Consider the following 7,917-nt stretch of genomic DNA (forward strand, 5'->3'; position numbering starts at 1 on the left):
CATGACTCTTTGCCCAACCCCTAGACAATCCTGAGCTCTATTGGCCAATCACATGGCATGGTGAGCTCCCACAAATAGGATGAGGAAGTTACTACCTGTGCTAGGATTAAAAGATAGAGGCCATCTTGGTCAAGCACACTTGCTAACTCAGTTTGGGTTCTAACATGCCCTTTTTGCGAAAAGAAATTGCCTTGCTTGAGGTTCTTTCAATTGGCGCGTTCCTTTGTGCCATACCGAAGTTACTCTTTCCAACAATATGAGGGCTTGTCCTGGATTTCAGATTCTCTGGGAGTGTTTGGACCCTGCCCCTTAGTGTCCCATGCCATGTTATGGGGGCTCCCATGTGAACTACACTCTTTGAGATCAGTAACAATCCCAGGATTGAAAGTTTCTCTACAACAACCACAAAACAGGACCACAAGAAAATACCAAAGATACCAGGTAACTGTTTTGCACAAGGCCAAAACAGTGAAGTCCTCCTTGGTTGTCTAGTCACCCTGGAGGTTAGAAGAGAGGGAATGAGACATGTCACTTACAGAAAGCAAATGTAGAATTCTGACCTAGCTCTGTCCGTGTCTTTGGTGACTTCCGGTAAGTTTGATGCTAAGAAGTACCTAACACACAACTCTACTCCACAGAGGGATTCATCAGAGACTGACTAAGCATTGGAAGGCAACGTCAGAGAGACCTTCTCTATGGGGATTGAGACTCTCTTATTGGTTAACACTCACGAAACGAGGATGAGGAACAATTTAGTGTAAAAGAGAAACAGGTTCTTTGGGATAAAGGGGAACCCATTCCTCTGGCTGGCCCAGAGGCTCCCCGACCCTGTTGACTATACACCTCCCCCACTCTTAAGGAAAGACTGAGCAAGGTGGAAGAGACCTCCCAAACCCTGTCTATCTCAACACCACTCTCAGGACACTGATTCTCTCTTCTTGCCTTCTCTGTGCTGTTCCCTTAGAGAACCTGGGACACTTACAGTAGGCTTAGAGGGAGAACAAACATGCCCTTGCTATGGTTAGGACCTACGCTGGGGTAGGCCGTATGTGCCCAGGCAGTTAACTTTCTAATTATGCAAAAGCACCACACAAGGCTACACAACGTTTTAAATCAAGATTAACTACTTTTAACAAGTTGGTTTATAAGGGTCTAAAATTCCAGCCAACACAGAAGGTCACAGATTTGTCTGTTCTCAGCACAGGCCACGGTTGGGTGGGACAAAATGATACCAAGGTCACTTCTCCGGCGTCTTACCGTGTTCCCAGAGCAACAGCGCCACCTATGGGCGTTGGGCTCGCTTTCATCCCTTTCATTTCTTTGATGGACTCCCTTTCCTAGCTACTGCCTTTATGAACAGAGAAGAGATCAAAACCAGATCCAGACAACATCACTTGGCATTCACTAGTTACAATGTGTGGTGTAAAAAAAAAAATGTCCCTTTGTGGAGGTTGAAACCCTGGAAATCCTTCTTCTGTTTATTTTCTTTGTTCTTGTTCAAATCAAAATGCCCAAGCCACAGAGACTATCTTCTTCTATTTCTATGCTAACCTAACCCAGGTATTTGTTTTAAGGAAAAGAGAGTAAGTGTCCATATTTAATCTGTGAGATGGGTGGATCCCATAGGAACTTGTTTCCTGATGGGGGTGGGTTCTTTTAGCATGGATCTGAGTTTATTGCAATCAACAAATAACCATGTTGCTTTGTCACCATCTTGACTGGGGACCTGGTCAAGGTAGAGACAGCCATGTGGCTTGGCTGCCATCTTGGTGAGTGATGTCATCGAGATGGCAATAACCAAGTCATTTGACCATGTCATTTGACCTCCACCTGGATAGTAGCATTGTCAAGATGGGGATGAACAAAGACTTCGTCACCCACAAAACTCCCTGCTACCCACAAAACTCCTTGCTACCACTGAGCCCTCAGGCAATCATCTCCATCCCCAGAATTTCTTGTCCTATGTCCCAGCCATCTTCTCCCAATTTTTTCCTTTTTGTTTTTCACCTTCCTGGGTGTCTAATGGAATCATGGGACTAGGAGACCCAAAGGCGATGCCAGCAGGGACTCACTTGCGGGTGGCAACGTCAGTGCATTTTTATGCCAGACTAGGGAGACAACACTAGACTTCCATAGTGAGTTGTTTTGGTCTTTTCCAATTTTGACACATTATTGTGCATTGATACACTCTGGTTTTCAGAGGGGACTTAAGAGTTTCCCGGCTATATGCCTCCACCAGCTAGCTACCAAGGGAGCTGACCCGGAAATGACTGGCCTTAAAAAGCTCTTGTGGATTTGTGTCAGCCCAGGAAGAACATGGAAAAGCACCAATCCCGACTGGCACCCAAAGGGTAGATCACCAGGTGCTGGACCAGCTGCTGCACACGGGCAGACCACAGCTGGAGAAGCAGAGAATTCAGCCTTTTGGCTGGGGGGAGGCTGGAGATGCGGATGGACTGTGGTGGGTACTAACGCCTGCTCTTCCTGTCTGCCATCCCCAAGCCTATATTCCTGTGGAAAATGGATAGTCTCTTCCTAGAGACACCTGTGCTCCATGTTTCTTGTCTGCTCTGTTTCTCCACACTAAGCCCTGAGCACCTCGCTTTTGTTTGGCCTTTCCACTTCCAATGATATGGACAGGCTACGGAAAACGCTGACGCCATCCCTTGCCGAGAACTGTCGTGTCCCTGTTTTAACAGGGCCTCATTAGCTGAGCTCTGCTGGAGGTTGCCAACGTCAACTTGATGAGGTTTTATTGGATATTTCTGCTTTTTCCCTGTCTTCTACTTGCACTCATTCAAAACCAAAAGTGCATCATTCTCTGAACTGTGCAAGGCACAGAGATTTTTTTTAACTCTCCTGTTTTGAGGTAGTATTGCACCCTCTAAGCTCTAAGCCAGTGGTTCTCAACCTTCCTAGTGCTGCAACTCTTTAATACAGTTTCTCATGTTGTGGTGACACCCAACCATCAAATCATTTTATTGCTACTTTGTAACTGTAATTTTACTACTGTTATGAATCATAATATAAATGTTTTTGGAAATAGAAGGTTGCCGAAGGGGTCGTGACCTATAGATTGAGAACCACTGCAAAAGCCAACCAATTACCACCTTCATATGGCCAGCTGTGTCTGCTTATAAAACATTATTACAGCTGGCCTTGTTGATTATTAATAAAGATTATGGTGCCTGAAATATTTTTCCCAGAATGGAAAAAGAAGAGAGCTGCAAAGGTCTGAGAAAGTGACATGAAGGAATATAAAAGATAAGACTCATATATGATATCAAATCATCAAAGATTGCCAGCAAAACTCTGCTTAAATGTATGTCTAATCAACATTTATTTTAAAGTGCTTGGATTTTGGTTCAGCTTTACCTAAGTATTACATAGTAATTAAAAGTACCAGGCTGGTGTAACTGACCTTTTGGTGTTCAGTAGTCACATTTGGAGGCCTATACTGATGTGGTCAGAGGGATTGAGAGGGGAGAATATTTTCCATTTGTCTTCCAAGGTCAACTAGGGAACAGTGAAACATCTATAAAACGTCCTGTAAATATTCAAGAAGTCCACGAGGACCCCATGTTGTAAGAGGCCACTTGTTTGTTCACGGCTGCTCAGCCCTGAAATAACCATACAGAAACTGTATTAATTAAAACACTGCTTGGCCCATTAGCTCTAGCTTATTGGCTAGCTCTTACATCTTAATTTAACCCATTTCTATTAATCTGTGTATCACCACGTGGCTGTGGCTTACAGGCAAGGTTCTGGCTCGTGTGTTCCCAGTGGCAGCTACATGGCATCTCCTGACTCTGCCTTCTTTCTCCCAGCATTCGGTTTAGTTTTCCCCGCCTACCTCTAGTCTGCCCTGTGCAGGCCCAAGACAGTCCTTTATTAACCGATGGTATTCATGGCATACAAAGGGGAATCTCACATCAACCCCATCTCTAGCCAAGTCTATAAAGTAAAGGATCAACACAGAAGAAAATTTCCCTCCATGCCTTCAAGTGAAGCCACAGTCAGGCAAAGTCTCTGACTCATCCTCATGTAGATAGAATAACTGGTTAAAGGAAGGCTGGAGAAGTCAGAGGTTCCTCTAAAGCCCAAGTGAGTCCTGAGGACCAGATCCTCAACTGGCCTTAACAGCAAAAAGAAATAAATTTATTTTGGCCACCTGCAGGGTCCTAAACACTCAGCAGGAAAGTATATCCAATAACTGAAATGACTGGTATGTTTTCCCCACACTCCAAGGGCTCACATCCCTCAAACATTAGGCTTAAAGGCATATGAAGTGTTAGTTAAACAACTCTTCCTCACTAATGATTTCCTTCTGAATAAGAAAAATGCTGCCCAGCTGTGACTTCAGACCTCGGCTCACTGCAGCAGCTGCCCACAGGCGGGAGAGACAGGCCCGCTATTGTTTTAACCTAAGAAGTAAATGGGACCTAAGATTCTTTTCTCTTTCTATCTAGAATCCATCTGGGAGGGAACTCAAGGGATTTCTAGTCACTTCAAAAGCTACCTAAGGGCCTCAAAGCAGATCTGGGGCCCTCACTCTGGAGACCAGCCTTGGAGGTCAAAGGTGGGTGAACAAGGAGGAACTAGTAAGTGGAGGCTCGTGTGAACCCAACAGGAAATTCAAATGGGCTTTGAGGTAGACCTTTAAAAGTATATAGCTCTTTTTCTTGAAAATAGTTCTTGAAAAGTATTCTTGACAATAGATCGTATATTATGAAAGAAAGCATATTTCAACAAGTGAAAGAACACTGAGACAGTTTCTCAAATATTATCAGATAATAATGGACTAAAACTAGAAATCAACAGTAAGGAGAATGATATAAGCTATATAAACACACAGACACAAGGAGACTGAGAAACGTGCCAGGCTTTCTCTTTTTGGGCCACCAATCACCTCCCAAATCACGGTATGGAGTCTCCCCATTAGTTATGAACGATTGCCCTTAGCTCATGCTCATTTCAGGCTAGCACTTTTCTTCTTTAACTTAAACTAACCTGTTTTGTTTTGTGGTTTCCATCTATGTTTTGCCTCAAGGTTTTTTACCTTTCTGACTTTCTGTCTGTATGTCTTACTTTCACTGCTTTCGTGTCTGTCTGGATAGAGGCTGCCTGACTTCTTGCCTCAGGTATGTCCCCTCTTTCTCCTCGTTCTCTTCTTTCCTCTTCTTTCTTCTTCTTCTTTTCCTCGTATTTATTCTCTCTGCCCATCAGCCCTGCCCATCCCTCTCCTTCCTAGCTATTGGCCATTCACCCTTTTTATTAGACCAGTCAGGTGCCTTAGGTAGCCAAGGTGAAACAAATAAAATACATCTTTACATAATTAAACATACATCCTTATATCATTAAACAAATGCAGTGAAACAAATGTAATACATCTTTGCCCAGTTAAAATAGTATTCCACAACAGAGCAATTCATTTTAAAAATGCATTTATTATTATTATTATTATTATTATTATTATTATTATTATTATTATTATTATTATTATCGTGGTGTGTGTGTGTGTGTGTGTGTGTGTGTGTGTGTGTGTGTAGGCCAGAGGACAATTTTGTGGAGTCAGTTCTTTCCACCTTTTTGTGGATTCAAAGGGTTTGAACTTGGGTCATTAGGATTGCTCAGCAAGCATCTTACCACTGAGCTATCTTGGTGGCTCAATATTGTTTTAAACATTCAATGAATTATTGAAGAAATCAATGGGGATTTTTTTAAATCCTAGAATAAAAGGAAAATGGAAATTCAACATTTCAAAAAAAAATCATTGAAATGCAAATTTTTTCTTTAGAACATGGTAGAATAAAGTTAAAATGGAAGCCTCAGGCTTGAAGAATATATTTTATATTCGACAGACATGTATGATAGAGAACATACAAGGACTACTCAGAACTCATTAGCATAGCAAATAACCCAGTGAAATAGAAAGCACGGTTGAGCAGATACTTCATCAAGGAAGATAAACAGATGGCAGAGAAGCACATGAAAAGACACTTCCCTCATTAAACATTGATGAAATGCAAATTAAAACAATAATGAGATATTGCTGTCTATCTACCAGAACGACTAAAATTAAAAATGCCATTCATGCCAGTGCCAGTGAGATTATAAGTAAAGGGAATTCCCGCCCACTGATAATGGGATCTTAAAATGGGACAAGCAGCCGGGAAAAGAGCCAGTTTCTTAGAAGGATAAACAAACGGCGAGGGTGATTGTTAATCTGTATTGTCAACATGACTCAATCTCACATCTCCTAGGAGATATCAGTGTCACCAACTAGGGACTAATCTTCAACATATATGCTTTATCATGTTCTTTCATGGATCCAGGGTGAACCTGACTGGGGCACTGAGGGAATGAAAAAAGATGCTTGTGCGCGCGCGCGCACACACACACACACACACACACACACACACACACACACACACACTGAAATACTGTGATCAGAGGTCTGGGATCTTGGGATGGAGAAAGCACAGCACTCCAGAAGTTCAGTGCATTTATCATAACTAAGTTGAACAGCAGGGTGGGGTTATTACATACAGCTGAACAAGGAGGGGGCTGTGGCATACAAAAAAACAAGGAGGCAGGATTTATGGTACACAGGTGGACCAGGACATAGGCTTAGCTACTCTTGGTAGGTGCTGTCTCTTTCAGGGTGGGCAGTCTTCAGGGTGTCAACATCCTTACTTACTTTGCTCCTGTGCTAGCCTTTCCATCACTGTGATCCAAAAAATGTCATTTTTAATTATTTACTGGTTTTTCAAGAGGGGGCACTGCTAATTGGACTTCGTGAATTTAAATAAATAGACAAAATTATAAAAGGATATTAGGTTGGAAGCAGATGTGGAGAGTAGTGGGTATGAAGATACACTGTACACATGTATGATATTTTCAAAGAATAAGGAAACTGTAAAACAAACAAAAACTACATTGAGATTCCTAATCTTACCACCATTGAAATGGGTCTTGATTAGGGAATTTATTGCTGTAAAGAGATACCATGACCCCGGCAACTCTTCTAAATGAAAACATTTAATTGGGTGGCTTACAGTTTCAGAGGTTCAGTCCATTATCGTCATGGCAGGGAACATGGCTGCATGCAGGGACACATGGTGCTGGAGAAGGAGCTGAGAGTCCTATACCTTGCAGGCAAAAGGAAGTCAACTGAGACTCTGGAAACCTGAGTATAAGATACCTCAAAACCTGCCCCACTGTAGTGAGGAGAGCGGTGGGCTTAGCCCTAAAATATTACACAGAAACTGTATTCATTTAAACACTGCCTGGCCCATTATATCTACCCTCTTATTGGATAATCTTGATTCAACCCATTTCTAATAATCTGTATAGAACCACGAGGTCGTAGCTTACCAGGAAAGATTCAGCATGTCCGACTCTGGCGACTCCATGGTGGCTCTCTCTGCCTGCCTTCTTTCTCCCAGCATTCTGTTCTGTCTACTCCGCCCACCTAAGGGCTGCCCTATCAAAAGGCCAAGGCAGTCTCTTTATTCAACCAATGAAAGCAACACATCCTACACCACCCCACAATGACACACTTCCTCTAACAAGGCCGTACCCACTCCAACAAAGCTGTACCTCTTGAAAGTCCCTGTCGGATGATGGGGATCAATTACATTCAAACTACCCCAGAATGGTTACTCAGAAAACAAACAACAGATGTTAGTGAGGACCTGAAGATGAGAGAACCCTTATTCACTGTGGGAATGTAAATCAGTCCAGCCACTGTGGCAGTCCATATGGAGGTTTCCCAGAACTCTAAAAACAGAACTACCATTTGATCCAGTTCTACTATATACCCAAAGAATTCTAAACTACCATATCACAGAGACACTTACATATCTCATTATGGCAAAGTCCTACTGTGCTTTCTGTTGCTGTGATTTAAAAAAA

This window comes from Myodes glareolus, chromosome 4, assembly GCF_982192425.1.
Source record: "Myodes glareolus chromosome 4, mMyoGla1.1, whole genome shotgun sequence".
NCBI classification, from domain to species: Eukaryota; Metazoa; Chordata; class Mammalia; order Rodentia; family Cricetidae; genus Myodes; species Myodes glareolus.